This window comes from Pelophylax lessonae (assembly GCF_965119305.1).
Source record: "Pelophylax lessonae genome assembly, chromosome: 4".
In the NCBI taxonomy this organism is placed as follows: Eukaryota; Metazoa; Chordata; class Amphibia; order Anura; family Ranidae; genus Pelophylax; species Pelophylax lessonae.
The window spans coordinates 76,437,215-76,458,471 of NC_138771.1; the positions used below are offsets into that span (position 1 = coordinate 76,437,215).

Consider the following 21,257-nt stretch of genomic DNA (forward strand, 5'->3'; position numbering starts at 1 on the left):
GGCCTAAACACATTTCACTAGTCAGTAATTTCCAGATCTAAGAATCCCTTTTACTTACCCACTTGTGCCACAGGAGGTCTCTTCCCAAATGACAGATTTCAAATTAAAGCAGATCACCCAAAAAGTGAGGTTTTACTATTGAGTTGCAGGTTTTCTTTTGGGGTAAAGGGCAGGGGGAGCAAGTACTGTATTTTGTCAGTACCCGTTCCCACCTTCCCAATCCTCAAGTAGGTTAGTATGACACCGCTCATCCCATCTACTCCCCCTCCCCACTCACAGCCTTTTTGGACATGTCACAGGTCCCAGAAGGTTGCAGGACCAGTCTCCCTGCACCACGTGATCTTGCAAATCTGCAGTGTAGAGCCAGCTGTGATTCATCAGGAAGTCACATAGCCGGATCCCAAATCCAAAATGGCGGCTCAGGGGATCTGCAGCAGTGAAAAGAATGAGCTGCAGGAGGACTTCACTGGAATGGATGGATCGGTAAGTACCTGCTTTTTAAACGTCAGCAGCTACAGTATTTGTAGCGAATAACTTTTAACCACTTACCGCATATCAACGTACCGGTACGTCGGCTGACTTTGCGGGGTTATCCCGGGATGATGTCTCTAGCTAGAGACATCATCCTGGTACCGTGGTTTGAAGCCGATGGTCGGCTTTCCGTCGGTAACGACCGATGCGGCTCGGGAGCCGCTCGATCGTTACCCGGGTGAGCGGGAGGGGACGCCCCTCCCGCCGCCTTCCGTGGCTCCCGTCCCACCGGGAGCCCCGAGCACCCAGCCGGCACGTCCGCCGGCTGGATGGAGTCCCGATGAATGCCGGAAACGGCATCGATCGGGTCTCCGATGACGTAACCCGGAGGCGGCGTCCATGACGTCACTTCCGGTTACTGTGCTGCAAAAGGCAGCAGATTTGAAAAACGGCTGTATGCAAAAATGCAGTTTTCGGCGTTTTGCATACAGGGAAGTGTAATGGAGGGGTCTAGGGTCTTTTAGACCCTCGATCCCTCCATAAAGTGTACCTGTCACTACATATTGGTGTCACAAGGGATGTTTACATTGCTTGTGACAGCAATAAAAGTGATCAGATTTTTTTTTTTTTTTAAAAACCTGTAATAAAGTTAAAAAAAAAGAAAAAATAAATAGGAAAAAACAAAAAAAAAAAAATTTAGCCACCCCCGTCACCGTTCGCTCGCGCACAAAAAAAAAGTATACGCAAGTCGAGCCGCGAATTAAATCGCTGTTCAAACCACACATGTGAGGTATTGCCGCGATCGCCAGAGCGTGGGCAATAATTTAAAAAAAGAGCTACACTCTAACTCTAAACTGGTAACCGTTAAATAAATTTAAAGCGTCGCAGATTGAGATCTCTATTAACCGTAGTTTGTCGCCATCCCACGGGGGGGGGGGGGCGCAATTTTAAACCGTAACATGTTGGGTATCTGTTTACGCGGCGTGACATCATCTTTCACAATATATAAAAGAAATGGGCTAACTTTACTGTTTAGTATTTTTTAAATGCAGTGAAATGTGATTTTTCAAATTTTTTCCAAAAAAAAATGGCGTTTTAAAGACCGCTGCGCAAATACCGCGTGACAAAAATTTTTGCAATGACCGACATTTTATTCTCCAGAGTCTTTGCTAAAAAAATATATATAATGTTTGGGGTTCTAAGTAGTTTTCTAGGAAAAAATACTGGTTTTAACTTGTAAACAAAAAGTGTCCGAAATAGGGCTGGGGCTTAAGTGGTTAATTTTTAAAAAACTTGGTGAAATTCCTATTTAGTTAGTAGACTTCACAGCAGGGATGCAAATAGACATCAGCAGCTCTCCCTACTGATTTCACAAACTTCCCGAGATAACATTTTATGGGTTTGATGAGTTTTAGAACAATGACCGCGTGAAGGTATTGGTACAGACAAGGAAAATGTGCAGGACAGAAAAAGTGCACTTGTGTATCTATCTCAAGCTTTATGGAATGCAGAACATATATGTTATAGAGTAATCCTGTAACTCTCTGTTAGCTTCTCAATGAATTCAAACCCCTGGTGCCCAACACGTGGCCTGTTGGCTCCTTGCATGTGGCCCATCATGTTCTGAGCTAGATCCTCTCTTGTGGGGCACCTGCTGCCTTTGCAGATCTATGGTATAGTAAAGGGGTCCCAAACATATTCTGCTCTCCTGTTTGACCACTGATCACTAATGGCGAGTGGGCACAATTAGGGGTCCACTACATGGGATTGTGGCGGCCACAGCTCTGTTTTAAGAAAAAAAATGAAAATGTTTTCTTGGGTTACTGTGGCTTTAAGCCTTTACAGGCTTGCCACATGAATTGAGGAGGAAAACACGTGCGTATAATAAGTCGGGCAGGAAACACGTGCCTTTCTAGAAGGTTCTCGTCACGGGAAGAAGGGCTATAGAAGGCGTCGCGTGAAGGCTCCTGTCGCAGTTGACTTGGAACGGCTTGGCGATCTCCCCTCCTCCCCACCCTGTCGCAGCACCTGTTATGGGGTTATGTCACCCTTGAATCAAGGGGGGACTCTGATGATTTTATTTGAGGACATTCGCTCGAGTTCTATGACTGGCAGATCTCTGTGACAAAGATGGATGTAAGGAGTCCCTCACTTTGATGGCAAGGTCTATGATATGGCCAATACATATGGATATATAAAGTGTACTCTGTGAAGCATCTGCCTCATGTATATATATATATATATATATATATATATACAGTGTTTCTAACAGAGACCCCATTTACGTTCATGTAATATTAGACGAAGAATGTATCTGGTGCCTGCAATCTTGGGGTTCCCGTGATCATTTTGAGAGGATACTGACTGTGAATTCTCCCCCAAAATTGACATATTTGCAGTTATTCTATTGCATTTATCTGCCTGCACTGATCTGCCCCTCAACGCATGTGTCTGCCAAGGTCTCTATCGCAGCTGGAAATATCGGTCTGCCTTGGTCTCTCTGGCCCGGAGGAAGCCCTGTTGCGAAACCCGGCGGCTTGCTGGGGACCCTAGACCGTGCTATCTAATGAGATACACTTTATCAGCATTCCCCATGGGGATATATTTCTACATATGCGTTTTTCTTTTATCCAGTCTTTCTATGTAGTTATAGTATATTTTGTTTTTTGTCTTTATATATATATATATATATATATATATATATATATATTAGACATATGCCGGTTTTCGGTAATTCGATATATCGCGGTATTGCATAGCCACGGTATTGTTATTGTGGCATTTTTAAAATACCGAGTTTCTCTGCTCCTGGGTCTGACTTGTGAATTGATACATTTCAGTGAGCTGGATGACTCATTCACTCACACAGCTAAGCCTTTCAGCATTAAGTCTCCCAGTAACTATAAACAAAAATGATTACATTGTATCTTTTCCTTCCCTCTGCCAGGGAGAAAGGAAGTTTAACCTCTTAAAGACTGGACCTTTTTCTGACACTTGTTGCTTGCAAGTTAAAATCAGTTTTTTTTTTTTGCTAGAAAAGTACTTAGAACCCCAAACATTTTACAGTAAAACCTTGGATTGCGAGCATAATTCGTTCCGGAAACATGCTTGTAATCCAAAGCACTCTTATATCAAAGCAAATTTCCCCATAAGAAATAATGGAAACTCAGATGATTAGTTCAACAGCCATTTATTCAAAAGTCCTTCAGTTTATAGTCCATATAAAAAGATTATAGCATTGAGATAGGTTATATAACCATAAAATGTCCATCCACAAATAGCCGCTTCCACAAGGGGATTAGAAGCAAAATCCAGCAGGAGCTACAGAGTATCAAAGAGAAGAGAGGCGCCTCTAAGTGTAGTAATATGGTTTCATTTAATGAAGGTACAACATTTACCAACTCACATGGTTGATGAATAAAACAGGCACGTCTAAGTATGCAGGCATCCGGGGTAAAGCTGTCCACATAGACCATCTTCTGCACCGCCGGCTGCCAGTCTGTAATCTTGACCGGGAAGACCACCCTGGAGTAAAGCGATCTGAAAGCGAGGGGCAGCATGGAAGGGATGACGTAGATGGCGGTGTGGAGGATGGTCTATGTGGACAGCTTTACCCCTGATGCCTGCATCCTTAGATGTGCCTGTTCCAATCATCAACCATGTGAGTTGCTAAATGTTGTACCTTCATTAAATTTAACCATATTGCTACACTTAGAGGCGCCTCTCTTCTCTTTTATACTTAGCTGTGACTTGAGGCTACTTGTATATCAAGACATTGCTTGTATAGCAAGTCAAAATTTATTTGAAAATTTTGCTTGTCTTGCAAAGCGCTCTTAAACCAAGTTACTCTCAAACCAAGGTTTTACTGTATATATTTTTTTAGCAGAGACCCTACAGAAAAAAAATGGCGATTGTTGTAATATTTTATGTCACACTGTATTTGCGCAGCAGTCTTTCAAACGCAATTAATAGACTTTAATGAATAAAAAAAAAAAACGTAACAGTAAAGTTATCCCAATTTTTTTTTTTGTTACACAGAGAATCGTGAGGGAATCGAGATCTTTATTCCAAGCTAAAAAATCGTGATTCTCATTTTGGCCAGAATCGTGCAGCTCTAATATATATATATATATACACACACACGCATAGCAGCCCACATTACATTATTATATAGCCATCAAGCAGTGTCTGGCCTACCTGGTGATGATCCAGAAGTGGTTAAACCTGCAGGAGGACCGGTGTTTTTATCTATTAATGACTTTACTATTGCTTTAGGCCTGGTTCACATGTATGCGGGTTGGCGGTTCACATGTATGCAGGTTGGCGGCCCACATTTGCACAGGCATAGCAGCCCATTGATTTGAACGGGCTGCTATGCCCTCATTTTCCGCAGAAAAAAGGTGCATGCAGCATTTTTTTAAAATTCAGTGGCCTTGAAATCCATCCTGCTTTTGCACCATGCGACTAACCTGCAGTTCCTGCTCTGGCAAGCTTTCTGCATTTTTTGTATACGTGGGCACGGCATTTAAAAACAGTTTGGGTGTGCAGCAATGGCAGGTAAGTCGCATGGTGCAAAAGAAGGATGGATTTCATGGCCACTGCATTTTTTTAAATTCTGCATGCACCTTTTTTCAGCTGAAAACGCAGGCATAGCAGCTCAAGCCCATTAACATCAATGGGCTGCTATGCCTGTGCAAATGTGGGCCCCCAACCCGCATACATATGAACCAGGCCTAAAGCAATAGTAAAGTCATTAATAGATAAAAACACCGGTCCTCCTGCAGGTTTAACCAATTAATGACTTTACTATTGCTTTAGGCCTGGTTCACATGTATGCGGGTTGGGGGCCCACATTTGCACAGGCATAGCAGCCCATTGATGTGAATGGGCTTGAGCTGCTATGCCTGCGTTTTCAGCTGAAAAAAGGTGCATGCAGAATTTAAAAAAATGCAGTGGCCATGAAATCCATCCTTCTTTTGCACCATGCGACTTACCTGCCGTTGCTGCACACGCAAACTGTTTTTAAATGCCGTGCCCACGTATACAAAAAATGCAGAAAGCTTGCCAGAGCAGGAACTGCAGGTTAGTCGCATGGTGCAAAAGCAGGATGGATTTCAAGGCCACTGCATTTAAAAAAAAATGCTGCATGCACCTTTTTTCTGCGGAAAATGAAGGCATAGCAGCCCGTTCAAATCAATGGGCTGCTATGCCTGTGCAAATGTGGGCCGCCAACCCGCATACATGTGAACCGCCAACCCGCATACATGTGAACCACCAACCCGCATACATGTGAACCAGGCCTAAAGCAATAGTAAAGTCATTTATAAACAACACCTCCTTCAGGTTTAACCACTTCTTGACCACAAGGATTTGCCCTCTTAATGACCAGGCCATCGGATCGGAGCCGAGCGCCAGAACCAGTTATCACCAGTTAGGCCAGACACTGCTTGATGACCTATTTTAGGCCTGGTTCACAGAGTCTGTACTGACTGACTATATAATAATGTGCATAAGTGAACCAAAGCCCCTAAATTCAGCAATGAAATTGAAGTGAGGTGGAAATTTAATAATTTAAATTTAATAATAGAATACCGTGATAATACCGTATACCGTGGCAAAACCTTAATCAATTAATCGCAGCATGAAAATCTGATACCGTCACAAGCCTAATATATATATATATATATATATATGTCTGTTCAATAAAGAGAGCAATTTTAATTATACGGTGTGAAAATTGTGATCATCCTCTCTCCAATTGCCCATGCAAAGCCCCATCTTTCTCTTAGTATTTTGTTCTATGACTGAGCGAGAGATACAGTATGTATATTTGAATTTTAAGTTTTAATATCTGTTTATTTATTGAATTTTAATAAAGATTTTATTAATGAATTATTTATATACCAATATAGGTGCCATGGCCATATTATTACAATTTCCTGTGTTGGTATTTTTGTTCATGGTTTATATTGAAGAGGGGGTAAGTGTGCAGCCTATATTCCCATGCAAAGGGGAGGGGGGTCGGGTTTAACAGTATCATTACTAACCACTAATGCTGGGAGGGGGTTTCTATTTAATGCAGTACAGTATGTTGCAAAAAGTGCATTTTCAGGTGCTGGGGTATGTTACAGTCTATTCATTCTGAATACACTGCCTAGATGTCACAATGCATGAAAACATACTACTCTGCAGCCCTCTGGAAGTGCTTGGTGTTGCATTTGAGACCCTCTAATTTTCAAGTGGACAACCGCTGACCTAAAACATTTTCTATAACATAACTAAACTGAAGAACTGCATATCTATATCTGAGTTAGCGCGAACATCAATATTTGATCTATTGGTTTTTGTAATTAGAATGCTCAAATGTATAAAGTTTGTGTGTATTATATTACAAATATTCTTCAAACAGAATTGTGCAATCACCAAAGAAAAAAAAAATGAAAAAAATATTTTACTTTGCTGTGTAAAAGTTTTAGTAAGAATGCTTTTAAAAATATATCTTTTTATTTTTATCAATTTACAAAATGCAAAGTGAGCAAACGGAAGAAAAGTCTGAATAAAATCAATATTTGGTGTGGCTTCAACACAGCGTCAATTCTTAAGCCCCGTACACACGTACCGATGGTCGGCTTACAAATGTTCCTCTTTTCTCCCCGGGATGTCGGTGTCTGCTGAAAAGTGCAAAGACAGCACAAGGACAGCACAAGAATTTTGTCCGCCGACTGCAGAAGTGATGTCATGTAATGGTTAACTTTCCCTGTGTTTTCTATTTTCTGAGCATGCCCAGTCTTGCAAATCTGCGGTCTGTCGGCCGAATTGTGTACTGACAGGCGAACAATCGTCCGTTCTGGTGTCGGCATACAAATATTTTCATGTTTGCAAGAAAGACTTTTGTCCGCGGATTGTGCGCAGACATCTGTCGGAGGCACCATACTAACACGCGTACAATCGGCAGATCCTTCGTCCACCGACGTTTGTATGCCGACGATCGGTACGTGTGTACGGGCCTTTACACTTGCACATAGTCAGGGATTTTGTAGGATTAGAGTCAGGTGTATGATTAACCAATTATTCAAAGCAGGTATCATCAACTGTGTATGTAGGCTGAAACTGAAAGAGAAACAGCTGTGTAAAAGGCTTTAAACTGGGATTAGGAAGAGATAAACTGATTGTGGAGGACAGTTTCATGTCACAGGTCATACACCATGGCAAGACTGAGCACAGCAATAAGATCCAAGGTAGTTCTACTGCCTCAGCAAAGTTCCTCCCTGGCAAAGATTTCAAAGCAGACTGGGGTTTCAAATGTGGTGTTCAAGCTCTTTTGAAGAAACGGGGCAATGTTGGGGACCATAGAGGCAGTGGCCGGCAAAGGAAACTTAATGCAATGGATGAAAGACACATCAGGCTTATTTCCCTTTGGCATCAGAAGATGTCCAGCAGGGTCATCAGCATAAAACGGAAGGAAACCAGACAACCAGTAGGACCGATGTACACCCATCTACTGTCCGGAGAAGCCTGGCCGGATGTTGTCTTCATGAAAGAATTGTGGCCAAAAAGCCATAGCTTTGACATGGAAACAAGGCTAAGCAACTCAACTATTCACAAAAACATAGGAACTGGGGTGCAGAAAAATGGCGAAAGGCGCTCTGGACTGATGGAGTAAAATTTAAAAATATTCAGCTGTAGCAGGAGGCAGTTTGTTCGCCAAAGAGCAGTACAATATCGAGTGACTGCAGGCAACAGTAAAGCATGGTGGAGGCTCCTTGCACGTTTCTGCACATGGAGTTGGAGATTTGGTCAGGATCAATGGTGTCCTCAATGCTGAGAAATACAGGCAGATATGTATCCATCATACCATACTATCAGGGAGGTATTTGATTGGCCCCAAAGTTATATGGCAGCAGAACTAAGACCTCAAACATACAGCCAATGCCATTAAAGTGTTACTAAACCCATAACAGTAAAATCAGTCTGTATATGCAGTAAAGCATGCTTGTTATACTCACTGTGGAACCTAAGGGGTTAATGAGTCATTGTTTATAAAGTCTGTGTGATCCTGTCTTCTCTAATCCTCCTCTTCTTTAACTGATTCCAACCCATCTCTTGATAGAACAGAGCATTAGGAGTCAAGCTGCACATGCTCAGTTTGGTGTGTATTGCTAAGAGAGTTGTTTTTTTTTCCCTTGGGAGAGTGCATGTGATCAGCACAGGGCCACAGGGCCGGCGTTAGGGGGGGGGCAAACTGGGAAAATGCCCAGGGCCCCGAACGTCCAGGGGCCCCGTGTCCATAGGCGTGCGCAATCACCCTCGGCCTCCTTGCACGTTCCGCCATGGCCGCCGGACCGCCGCTGAGTCTCTTCTGCGGCGCTGCGGCTGGCCTCAGCTTGGCGGCTCGGATGCTCAGCTACAGCCTTCAGACCGGCCGGCGCCGCCCACTGTGGTGGAGGTGGAGACAGGCGTGCGGTATGTGTAGTATGTGCGGTATGTGTGGAATGTGTGGAATGTGAGGTGGGGAGGAGGGACTTTGCTGTGCAGCGCGGGAGAGAACCAGCAGAAGAAGCCTGCGGTGCGGCGAGGAGGAGGAGGACAGGACAGACAGCAACAGCAGTTCAGCAAAGGAGGGGGAGAGGCCAGAGAGCCTGAACTTCAAGCCCTGAAGCGTGGTGATGGATGGTCTGTGGTGCTGCAGGAAAATCTTGCCTGGGGACAGGTGATAAAAAGGTAAGAGGGAACCTGCCCTTGCCTGGCCTGCTGTAAGGGGAGGGGGGAGAATCTATATGGGGGGACCTCACCCAGGCCTGCTGTAGGGGGATCTTTATGGGGGACCTCACCCTGGCCTGCTGTAAGGGGGACTATATGGGGGACCTCACTGACCCGGGCCTGCTGTAGGGGGATCTTTATGGGGGACCTCACCCTGGCCTGCTGTAAGGGGGACTATATGGGGGACCTCACCCTGGCCTGCTGTAAGGGGGACTATATGGGGGACCTCACCCTGGCCTGCTGTAAGGGGGACTATATGGGGGACCTCACTGACCCGGGCCTGCTGTAGGGGGATCTATATGGGGGACCTCACCCTGGCCTGCTGTAAGGGGGACTATATGGGGGACCTCACCCTGGCCTGCTGTAAGGGGGACTATATGGGGGACCTCACTGACCCGGGCCTGCTGTAGGGGGATCTATATGGGGGACCTCACCCTGGCCTGCTGTAAGGGGGACTATATGGGGGACCTCACCCTGGCCTGCTGTAAGGGGGACTATATGGGGGACCTCACTGACCCGGGCCTGCTGTAGGGGGATCTATATGGGGGACCTCTCCCTGGCCTACTGTAAGGGGACTATATGGGGGACCTCACCCTGGCCTGCTGTAAGGGGGACTATATGGGGGACCTCACCCTGGCCTACTGTAAGGGGATCTATATGGGGGACCTCACCCTGGCCTACTGTAAGGGGACTATATGGGGGACCTCACCCTGGCCTACTGTAAGGGGATCTATATGGGGGACCTCACCCTGGCCTGCTGTAAGGGGGACTATATGGGGGACCTCACCCTGGCCTGCGGGGGACCTCACCCTGGCCTGCTGTAAGGGGGACTATATGGGGGACCTCACCCTGGCCTGCTGTAAGGGGGGACTATATGGGGGACCTCACCCTGGCCTGCTGTAAGGGGGACTATATGGGGGACCTCACCCTGGCCTGCTGTAAGGGGGACTATATGGGGGACCTCACCGACCCTGGCCTGCTGTAGGGGGGATCTATATGGGGGACCTCACCCTGGCCTGCTGTAAGGGGGACTATATGGGGGACCTCACCTCACCCGGGCCTGCTGTAGGGGGATCTATATGGGGGACCTCACCGACCCTGGCCTGCTGTAGGGGGGATCTATATGGGGGACCTCACCCTGGCCTACTGTAAGGGGGACTATATGGGGGACCTCACCGACCCTGGCCTGCTGTAGGGGGATCTATATGGGGGACCTCACCCTGGCCTGCTGTAAGGGGGACTATATGGGGGACCTCACCTCACCCTGGCCTGCTGTAAGGGGGATCTAAGACCCCATATAGATCCCCCTTACAGCAGGCCAGGGTGAGGTGAGGTCCCCAATATAGATCCCCCCTTACAGCAGGCCAGGGTGAGGTCCCCAATATAGATCCCCCCTTACAGCAGGCCAGGGTGAGGTCCTGCTGTAAGGGGGGATCTATATGGGGGACCTCACCCTGGCCTGCTGTAAGGGGGGATCTATATGGGGAACCTCACCCTGCCTGCTGTAAGGGGGATCTATATGGGGGGATCTCACCTCACCCTGCCTGCTGTAAGGGGGATCTATATGGGGAACCTCGCCCTGGCCTGCTGTAAGGGGGGATCTTTATGGGGGGGACCTCACCTCACCCTGGCCTGCTGTAAGAGGGGATCTATATGGGGGACCTGCCCTGGCCTGCTCTAAAGGGGGATCTATGGGGACCCTGCTCTAAAGGGGATCTATGCCATAGATCCCCCTTTTAGAGCAGGATCGCCATAGATCCCCCTTTAGAGCAGGGTCCCCATAGATCCCCTTTAGAGCAGGGTCCCCATAGATTATATTTTAGTTTAAATTTATTTATAAAAGTGTGTGTGTGTGTGTGTGTGTGTGTGTGTGTGTGTATATATATATATATGTATATATATATATACACACACACGCACATGTGTTTGAGCTTTTGGTTTGAGGTGCACACCCTAATGCCATAGGCTGCGCACGCCAGTGCCCGTGTCACTGTCAGCAGCGGGCTCCATTTTACAAAGGGGCCCCGTCACTGTCAGGAGCCGGCTTCATCTTCCAAAGGGCCCCCAGCCACCCCCTGTCAGTGTCACGCTGCCTCTGCTCCGCTATGTGCCGGCGGGCGGATACAATGCGCTGCGCAGCGCTGTGCTGCCTGTGGCCGGGCCCAAATCCCCTCCCATCTTCCCCTCACCTCTGACCTTCTCCTCCGCTCTGGGCTCCGGCTCCCCCTCCCCTCTGCCTCTAGGAACGTCCGTCCCCCAGTCCCAGGCTCCAGCGTGGGGGCTGCTGGTAACTGACGTCACGTGTGCGCCGTCACGTCTGTTGCCAGGCAGCAGAGACTGACGTCAGTGACGTCGCCAGCCCCACCGGAGAGGAGCCGGGCAATTTAAATTAGTGGAGCCGCTGCCACAAGTCTGCACCGCATAAAAAAAATAAGGGTAAGGGGGGTGGGTGGCTAGAAAATAATATATAGTGCAGCAGCAGCTGCATAGGATGTATCAGGGGCCAGGCATGCTGGGCATTGCAGTCACTAACTGCAACTCCCAGCATGCCCTGATACAGCCTATGGCTCTGCAGCTGCCCCAAAACACAACCTGCAGCATGTTGCACTTTATAGTATTATATTATACTATATAGTGCAACATGCTGCAGGTTGTGTTTTGGGGCAGCTGCAGAGCCATAGGCTGTATCAGGGCATGCTGGGACTTGCAGTTACTAACTACAATGCCCAGCATGCCCTGATGCATTGATTTTGTTATATTTTATTTATTCTATTTAATGTTATTTAATTAAAGCATATTTTCATGTAGTTGTATGTTTTATTTGGCTAAATTGATTAAATGCGCCTATATTTTTGGTAGAATATAAAAAAATTTGGGGCCCCACTTTTAGGTTTGCCCAGGGCCACACTTTGTCTAAAACCGGCCCTGCAGGGCCAATCAGCACCGACCAGACAAAGGGTCAGGGGAGAATGGAAAATCTTCCTATAAGCTTAAGCGGACACTGATACAAATGTCACAAGACTGCTATATATTGCTGATGAAATAAGGTATTTAGCAGCTTATATTTACCAAAACTATTGCATGTCCATGTTCTGTGTACTGTGGGAGACCAGATATAGTGAATGCAGGGTCCTGGGTTTAGTAACACTTTAACCTCCCTGGCGGTATGATTCTGTCAGGAATTATGTACCAAAAGCGGTACAATTCTTTTCATGGAAATTTGGCGTTATGTATTATAGGCCTACAATTCTTAGTAATTACTGACTTAAACCTGACCAAAACAAGACTCTAGTAGACATCCCAGATGTGATAAATTTGAAACACAAACGCATGAATTATAATCAAATCAATAATATAATTTTATTATATAATATATATAATAAAATTATATTATTGATTAGATTATAATTCATGCACTATATATTATATATACGTGTGTGTGTATATATATATATATATATATATATATATATATATATATATATATATATATATATATATATATAACGCATGAATTATAATCGAATCAATAATATAATTTTATATATATATATATATATATATATATATATATATATATATATATATATATATATATATATATATATACAGTGGGTACGGAAAGTATTCAGACCCCCTTAAATTTTTCACTCTTTATTATATTGCAGCCATTTGCTAAAATCATTTAAGTTCATTCTTCTTCCTCATGAATGTACACATAGCACCCCATACTGACAGAAAAACACAGAATTGTTGACATTGTTGCAGATTTATTAAAAAAGAAAAACTGAAATATCACATGGTCCTAAGTATTCAGACCCTTTGCTGTGACACTCATATATTTAACTCAGGTGCTTTCCATTTCTTCTGATCATCCTTGAGATGGTTCTACACCTTCATTTGAGTCCAGCTGTGTTTGATTATACTGATTGGACTTGATTAGGAAAGCCACACACCTGTCTATATAAGACCTTCCAGATCACAATGCATGTCAGAGCAAATGAGAATCATGAGGTCAAAGGAACTGCCTGAAGAGCTCAGAGACAGAATTGTGGCAAGGCACAGATCTGGCCAAGGTTACAAAAAGATTTCTGCTGCACTTAAGGTTCCTAAGAGCACAGTGGCCTCCATAATCCTCAAATGGAAGACGTTTGGGATGACCAGAACCCTTCCTAGAGCTGGCCGTCCGGCCAAACTGAGATATCGGGGGAGAAGAGCCTTGGTGAGAGAGGTAAAGAAGAACCCAAAGATCACTGTGGCTGAGCTCCAGAGATGCAGTCAGGAGATGGGAGAAAGTTGTAGAAAGTCAACCATCACTGCAGCCCTCCACCAGTCGGGGCTTTATGGTAGAGTGGCCCGACGGAAGCCTCTCCTCAGTGTAAGACACATGAAAGCCTGCATGGAGTTTGCTAAAAAACACCTGAAGGACTCCAAGATGGTGAGAAATAAGATTCTCTGGTCTGATGAGACCAAAATAGAACTTTTTGGCCTTAATTCTAAGTGGTATGTGTGGAGAAAACCAGGCACTGCTCATCACCTGTCCAATACAGTCCCAACAGTGAAGCATGGTGGTGACAGCATCATGCTGTGGGGGTGTTTTTCAGCTGCAGGGACAGGACGACTGGTTGCAATCGAGGGAAAGATGAATGCGGCCAAGTACAGGGATATCCTGGACAAAAACCTTCTCCAGAGTGCTCTGGACCTCAGACTGGGCCGAAGATTTACCTTCCAACAAGACAATGACCCTAAGCACACAGCTAAAATAACAAAGGAGTGGCTTCACAACAACTCCGTGACTGTTCTTGAATGGCCCAGCCAGAGCCCTGACTTAAACCCAATTGAGCATCTCTGGAGAGACCTAAAAATGGCTGTCCACCAACGTTTACCATCCAACCTGACAGAACTGGAGAGGATCTGCAAGGAGGAATGGCAGAGGATCCCCAAATCCAGGTGTGAAAGACTTGTTGCATCTTTCCCAAAAAGACTCCTGGCTGTATTAGATCAAAAGGGGGCTTCTACTAAATACTGAGCAAAGGGTCTGAATACTTAGGACCATGTGATATTTCAGTTTTTCTTTTTTAATAAATCTGCAACAATGTCAACAATTCTGTGTTTTTCTGTCAGTATGGGGTGCTATATGTACATTCATGAGGAAGAAGAATGAACTTAAATGATTTTAGCAAATGGCTGCAATATAACAAAGAGTGAAAAATTTAAGGGGGTCTGAATACTTTCCGTACCCACTGTATGTATATATATAATATAAAATGTGTTATGTGTTTTGTGCAACTTTTTTTTTTTGAATTTCCCTCCCTAGTTCCGCTCCCATGCAGCATTGCTGCTGCAGGGAACGGAACTAGGAAGTCCTCCTACCGACAGACGAGCGGCGGAGATCTCGGCTGGCGGTCACAGCAATGAGAGCTCATCGCTGGATCGCCAGGATAAGGTAAGACACTCCGCTGCGCTGTCTGCATAGCTGTGCCCATTCACCCCGAGCGTGACTCGGGGATACCGCTAATAGCAGGAAATTCCTACCCCGAGTCACGCTCGGGTTTACCGCTAGCGGGGTTAAGACCTATCTTCAGCATAAAAAAGAACAAGGAGTCCTGGATTTGATGGTTTGGCCCCCACAGAGCCCTGATCTCAGCATCATGGAATCTGTGGAATCTGTCTGGGATTACACGAAGAGACAGAGGGATTGGAGGCAGCCTACATCTACAGTTAGTGGTTAGTTATCCAAGATGTTTGGAACAACCTACCTGCTAAATTACTCCAAAAACTGTGCAAGTTGCTGTTTTGAGGGCAAAGAATGGTCACACCAAACATTGATTTGAATTTTGTTAATTGATAAAAATAAACTATTAACACTCCTCTTTCTGAAGCATTTCAAACGTAAAGCATTTTTTGTTTTCACCTGCCTACAACCTTTCCACAGTAGTGTATAGATTTTTTTAATTGTTTCCTTGTCCATCTGCCCTTCTTTAGTATGTTAAGGTCTGTTAAACTGAGCTGGTAATCGCTAATCTCACAGAAAATTGCTGGAGGGATGACATGGAAAATTATGAATGTAAAACAAATGCGGATCAGAGAGCTCAAGGTTAACTACCTGTTCTATTTCTTCAGAGGCCCCTCCATACACTGGGTACATGATGTACAAGCATGCCCTTTCTCCCAGTATACCAGTGCTAGGCTAAATATTCAAATTATAGACCTGTCTAGGAAGGTGAAAGCTGCTATTGTCCAAATGACAAGTTACTTCTTCCAATGCATGTTAAAGTGAACAGGTGATTTGCTGTTCCAAAACCAACATGCAGGTTAGAAGTTAACAACAGTAGCTTAAATCTCATGCTTCACTAGCAGGAATTTACTTCAATGACTGGCCAAGGAAGAATTCCAATCACACACGGATTTCTCAAATCTCAAAAATTTGATCAAATCCTCAGATAATCGAATAGCCATAACATCCCTTTCTGATTGATTTAGATCAAATCTGCTGAAACGGAGTTAATCAGCCAGAAAATGATTGATTGTTATGCATCAATCTGCAGCACCGAGATACTTTGGTAATGAATGATATTGTATATTGATCAACCAGATTATGAGATTGCATAGTGGAAACAGAGATACAAATCGAGAACGTACGTTTGTAAGGTATTATCCTATCTTAAAGTGACACTAAAGGTATATTTTTTTTAAAATAACAAACATGTCATACTTACCTGCTCTGTGCACTGGGTTTGCACAGAGCAGCCCTAATCCTCTTTTTGGGTCCCCCGCAGTGGTCCTGGCTTCTACCCCTGCCGAGTGCCCCCAATAGCAAGCCTCTTGCTATGGGAGCACTTGAGCAGGGTCACTCTCGAGCTGTGCTAGTATGAATGGACATTGTCCATTCACACACAGACCATGGCTCGGCCCTGCCACCCACTCCCCACTCCCTCCTCATTGGTTTACTAGCTGTGATTGACAACACCAGGAGCCAATGACTTCTGCTGCTGTGTGAACCAATGATGAGAGAGAGACCCGGGAGAGCCGCTGCAATCATGCACATTGCTGGATCGAGATGGGGCTCAGGTAAGTATAATGGGGGAAGCTGCACCCACGTTTTTTACCTTAATGCAAAGAAAGCAATCTTCTGCCTTTAGAACCACTTTAACTAATCAATCTAAATCCACTTCCCGATGTTTGGCATATTGATTAGCTAAACAAAACTGAAATAGAATTTAAAAGGACATGACTTTGAATGAAGGTGTCCTTTACTGCCCCTTCGAGTATATTGCACCAGCGTATGACTGCATAGAATAAAATACTTGTGGTTTTTTCTTTACGCGGTATTTTTAAGTCCGCCTTTGCCAGCAATATACTGTGTATAAACATCAGTAAATTATTACGTTTGTGTGCAAGACGCCTTGCAGTCTAGCTATGGAGATCTTTACCATAAACCGTATTGATGGGGTGGCAATCATGGCACAATGTGATGTAAATACACAGTGTCTCACACCAGTGTGAACCAGGACTTAAGCTGAACTCTAGGCATGTACAGTATCTCACAAAAGTGAGTACACCCCTCACATTTTTGTAAATATTTTATTATACCTTTTCATGTGACAACACTGAAGAAATGACACTTTGCTGCAATGTAAAGGAGTGAGTGTACAGCTGGTATAACAGTGTAAATTTGCTGTCCCCTCAAAATAACTCCACACACAGCCGTTAATGTCTAAACCGCTGGCAACAAAAGTGAGTACACCCCTAAGTGGAAATGTCCAAATTTGGCCCAAAGTGTCAATATTTTGTGTGACCACCATTATTTTCCAGCACTGCCTTAACCCTCTTGGGCATGGATGTTCACTGGAGCTTCACAGGTTGCCACTGGAGTCCTCTTCCACTCCTCTATGACGACATCACAGAGCTGGTGGATGTTAGAGACATTGCGCTCCTCCACCTTCCGTTTGAGGATGCCCCACAGATGCTCAATAGGGTTTAGGTCTGGAGACATGCTTGGCCAGTCCATCACCTTTACCCTCAGATTCTTTAGCAAGGCAATGGTCATCTTGGAGGTCTCCGAAGGGAGGGGATCATGTTCTGCTTCAGTATGTCACAGTACATGTTGGCATTCATGATTCCCTCAAACTGTAGCTCCCCAGTGCCGGCAGCACTCATGCAGCCCCAGACATTCTAACCACCATGCTTGACTGTAGGCAAGACACACTTGTCTTTGCACTTCTCACCTGTTGCCACCACACATGCTTGACCCCATTTGAACCAAATAAGTTAATCTTGGTCTCATCACACCACAGAGCATGGTTCCAGTAACCCATGTCCTTAGTCTGCTTGTCTTTAGCAAACTGTTTGCGGGCTTTCTTGTGCATCATCTTTAGAAGAGGCTTTCTTCTGGGATGACAGCCATGCAATTTGATGCAGTGTGCGGCGTATGGTCTGAGCACTGACAGGCTGACCCCCCACCCCTTCAACCTCTGCTGCAATGCATGCAGCACTCATACGTCTATTTCCCAAACACAACCTCTGGATACAACACACTCAACCACTTTGTTCGACCATGACGAGGCCTGTTCTGAGTGGAACCTGTCCTGTCAAACTGCTGTATGGTTTTGTCCACTGTGCTCCAGCTCAGTTTCGGGGTCTTGGCAATCTTTTTATAGCCTAGGACATCTTTATGTAGAGCAACAATTCTTTTTTTCAGATCCTCAGAGAGTTATTTGCCATGAGGTGCCATGTTGAACTTCCAGTGACCAGTATGAGAGAGCGAGAGCGGTAACACCAAATTTATCAAACCTACTCCCCATTCCCAACTGAGACCTTGTAACACTAATGAGTCACATGACACCAGGGTTGGGAAAATGGCAAATTGGGCCCACTTTGGACATGTTCACTTTGGTGTGTACACTTTTGTTGCCAGCGATTTAGACATTAATGGCGGTGTGCTGAGTTATTTTGAGGGGACAGCAAATGTACACTGTTATACAAGCTGTACACTCACTACTTTACATTGTAGAAAAGTATCATTTCTTCAGTGTTGTCACATAAAAAGATATAATAAAATATTTATAAAAATTTGAGGGGTGTACTCACTTTTATGAGATACTGTGGTTTTAACATTTTAAATTGAAGAAATAAAGTGTTAATATTTTAATACGATCTATTTAATTAGAAGTTGTCCTCACAGAGTAATTTTGGCTTCGATATTATGGCAGACACACTGTGGCACTATTTACAACCAAAGATTGTGTGGCGCCAGGTAAGGTCACACAGTAAAGATCTGCAGAGCTGGGCTGAGAGCATTTATTTAACTAAGTCTAAGACACTCTGAAGAACTCCTTTATGCCTCTGCATGACAAATGTTGGTGCGGGCATCAATATCATGTACCTGTTGTGAGCAGGTACATGAATCTGGGGCTGGCAGAATGTGAAGGAGCACTGAGACCTAAGTGCCCATATTGACACCCCGTCATCAATGCAGCTGAGCTTTTTCCTGCTGCTGCAGCTGTCACGCACATAGCGAAGAAGCAGAGGATTTTAAATAGGGTGGGCGGAGACTAATAGAAATTCACAGACACTAGTTCCCCATCAGGTCCACTCCCCTTGGGATTGACAGCAGGCAGTGGCCAGATCCATATTCAAAAGATGGCTTGCTATTGGCTATCAAATTCGCTGCCAGCTGTCAATTACAGGAGAGAGCAGACCTAACGTGGAAATAATGACTCAGCTTCCTCACCAAGCTCCTCCCACTGTCAGTGTCACTGGTTGCTTGGAGGTTTTCGGCTCTGAAGCGGACAGCGTCCTTAAAGCAGAAATACAGATTCACTTTCAAAAATTGTGAGCAGACAGTCTCTTTAATGCGGAAGAGACATTAAATGTCTCTTCTGCAATAAAAGAAACCTACCTGCCTGCTCATAGTCTTCTTTGGAATGTACACTGAGCCGCACAAGTGCAGCTCAGTTTAAATTTGGGCACAGCGTCTATGTACCAGGGTGACTGCACTACTGCACATGCGCAGGAGTGACATCACCCCGCACTGGCCAATGAAGTTGGCACCAGTCCATTAACCGGAAGAACCCTGATAGAAGATGCCGGTGCCAACAAAGGATTCCGGACCGTTAAAGGGAGGGAAGTATTGTAGAGCTGAGCTCTGCTTTAACAGTCAGGTGTGGAGGGGAGAGAGTAGTGTGACAGTGCTTGGCCCTGCCACTGTGTTAGTTGGCACACAACAATCTCTCAGGTGCTGATTGAGGAGCTCCAGAACGTCTGTTTTGAGCAGAGAAAATTACCTTTTCGGTTTTCTCTAGGTTTTTGCAATTCCTGAATCAGGTTCTGAAGCTTTAAATAGCTTTGGCGGAGGATAAGCCTCCATCCGTGGACCAGGTTTTACCAGAGATCAGCAGGCTTTGTGCGTGCAGGTGTGCACACCCTTTAAAGTCTCAGGACGGGCCATAGTTCAGGGTTCTACCCGAGAGAAGGTAGGTTCCCTGCCCAGGACAGGGTGTGGGCCAGGGCAGCAGGGAGCAGAAATAAAGGTTGAGAAGTTGTACAGAAGGATAGCAGTGCTTGTTAGTTCATCTGAGGGACCAGATCAAAGGCTTGAGGCCTGAGTAGCGGTGTGTGCAGGAAAAAGCCAGGAGGCTTAATGCCATCTTTCTTTTGTGTTTAAAGTGATGGTGTCAGAGAAGGCACATGCATGTGCGCAGGCACATAGTTCCTGTTCGTGGCCATTTAGCAGGTGTGCGATCGTGCACAAAGGTTTGCGTGAGTGCCCATTGGCGCCAGATGGGCTATGTAAACTGCAGTGCCATTTGGTCTATTACATTTCTGAAGCATCTGTGCATTCGTTTTTATATTGCTCACCCATTGCTGCCCGATATGCTCCTGACTTTGCCTGAACTCTTCTTGCACCCACCCCTGGACTACGCTTCTGCCTTATACATCTGCTTATTTGCTTTGTTGTTAGCGAACCCAGCCTGACTTCTGACTACCCTTCTGCATGCCGTCTGTCTGATCATATGATGTCCTCCCATTCTTTGCTGTGCATGAATGCCTGGGGGGGCGCAACGATCACTGGTGCGTTGTGTCCCTTTGGACATAGCACATCACCAATCACAGTAAAGATCCTATGACATAGGCTCTTTACCATGTGATCAGCTGTGTCAAATCACAGAGTAAACAGGAAATGCCAGTTCTCAGCATTCCTCTCCTCACACTGACAGCGTGTGAGGAGAAGAGAGCTGGTAAGCGACATGCCTCAGCTGGGACGTCTACAGGGACTATCGAGACACCCGAGCATCTGTGCCCTGATGATCAGTGCTGTCAATCAGTGCCCCCCAGTGATGCACGTCAGTGCTCAGCAGTGCTGCCTTTTAGTCCCCATCAGTGCCTCCTGATGAGTGCCGCCTATCAGTGCAGCCTAATCAGTACCCATCAGTGCAGCCTCATCAGCACACATCAGTGAAGTAAAAAAATTACTAATAATTTTATATTATATTTATAATATATTACATTTATAAAAAAATTTTTAACAAACTAAGAAAAATTATTTTTTTTTCAGAATTTACAGTCTTTTTATTTGTTTAGCAAAAAACAAAAAACCCAGTGGGGATTAAATACTACCAAAATAAAGCTCTATCAGTCTCAAAAAATAAAAAAAAAATTTGGGTTCAGTGTTGCATGACTGCGCAATTGTCAAAGTGCAACAGCGCTGAAAGCTGAAAAATGGCCTGGGCAGAAAGGCGTTGAAAATGCCCTGTAGGCAAGTGGTTAAAGAGGAAGTAAACACTCCTCTGCAACTTGTACCTATAGGTAAGCCTATATTAAGGCTTAACTATAGGTACTGTAAATATCTCCTAAACATGCACCGTTGACATAGGAGGCGCATGCGCGCGACTGAGGATGGCGGCTGCGTGATTCCTCGGCTCCGCTCCCCGCTGGCCTGTCAGTGCCTGCCCGTGCTTCTAAGGATCCCGCCCGCTTCCCCGGAGCACCGCGCTTGACTGCCGCTACCCTCGGGAGCCGACCTG

The 21,257-nt window shown here is 45.2% G+C and overlaps 1 protein-coding gene across 1 annotated transcript in view; it reads right to left on the reverse strand.

Annotated features, from left to right (window-relative positions):
• The window catches only part of HOMER2 (homer scaffold protein 2), a 375,844-nt gene that overhangs the window by 192,577 nt on the left and 162,010 nt on the right, over positions 1-21,257 (reverse strand). The gene's annotated exons all lie outside the window — the stretch shown is intronic.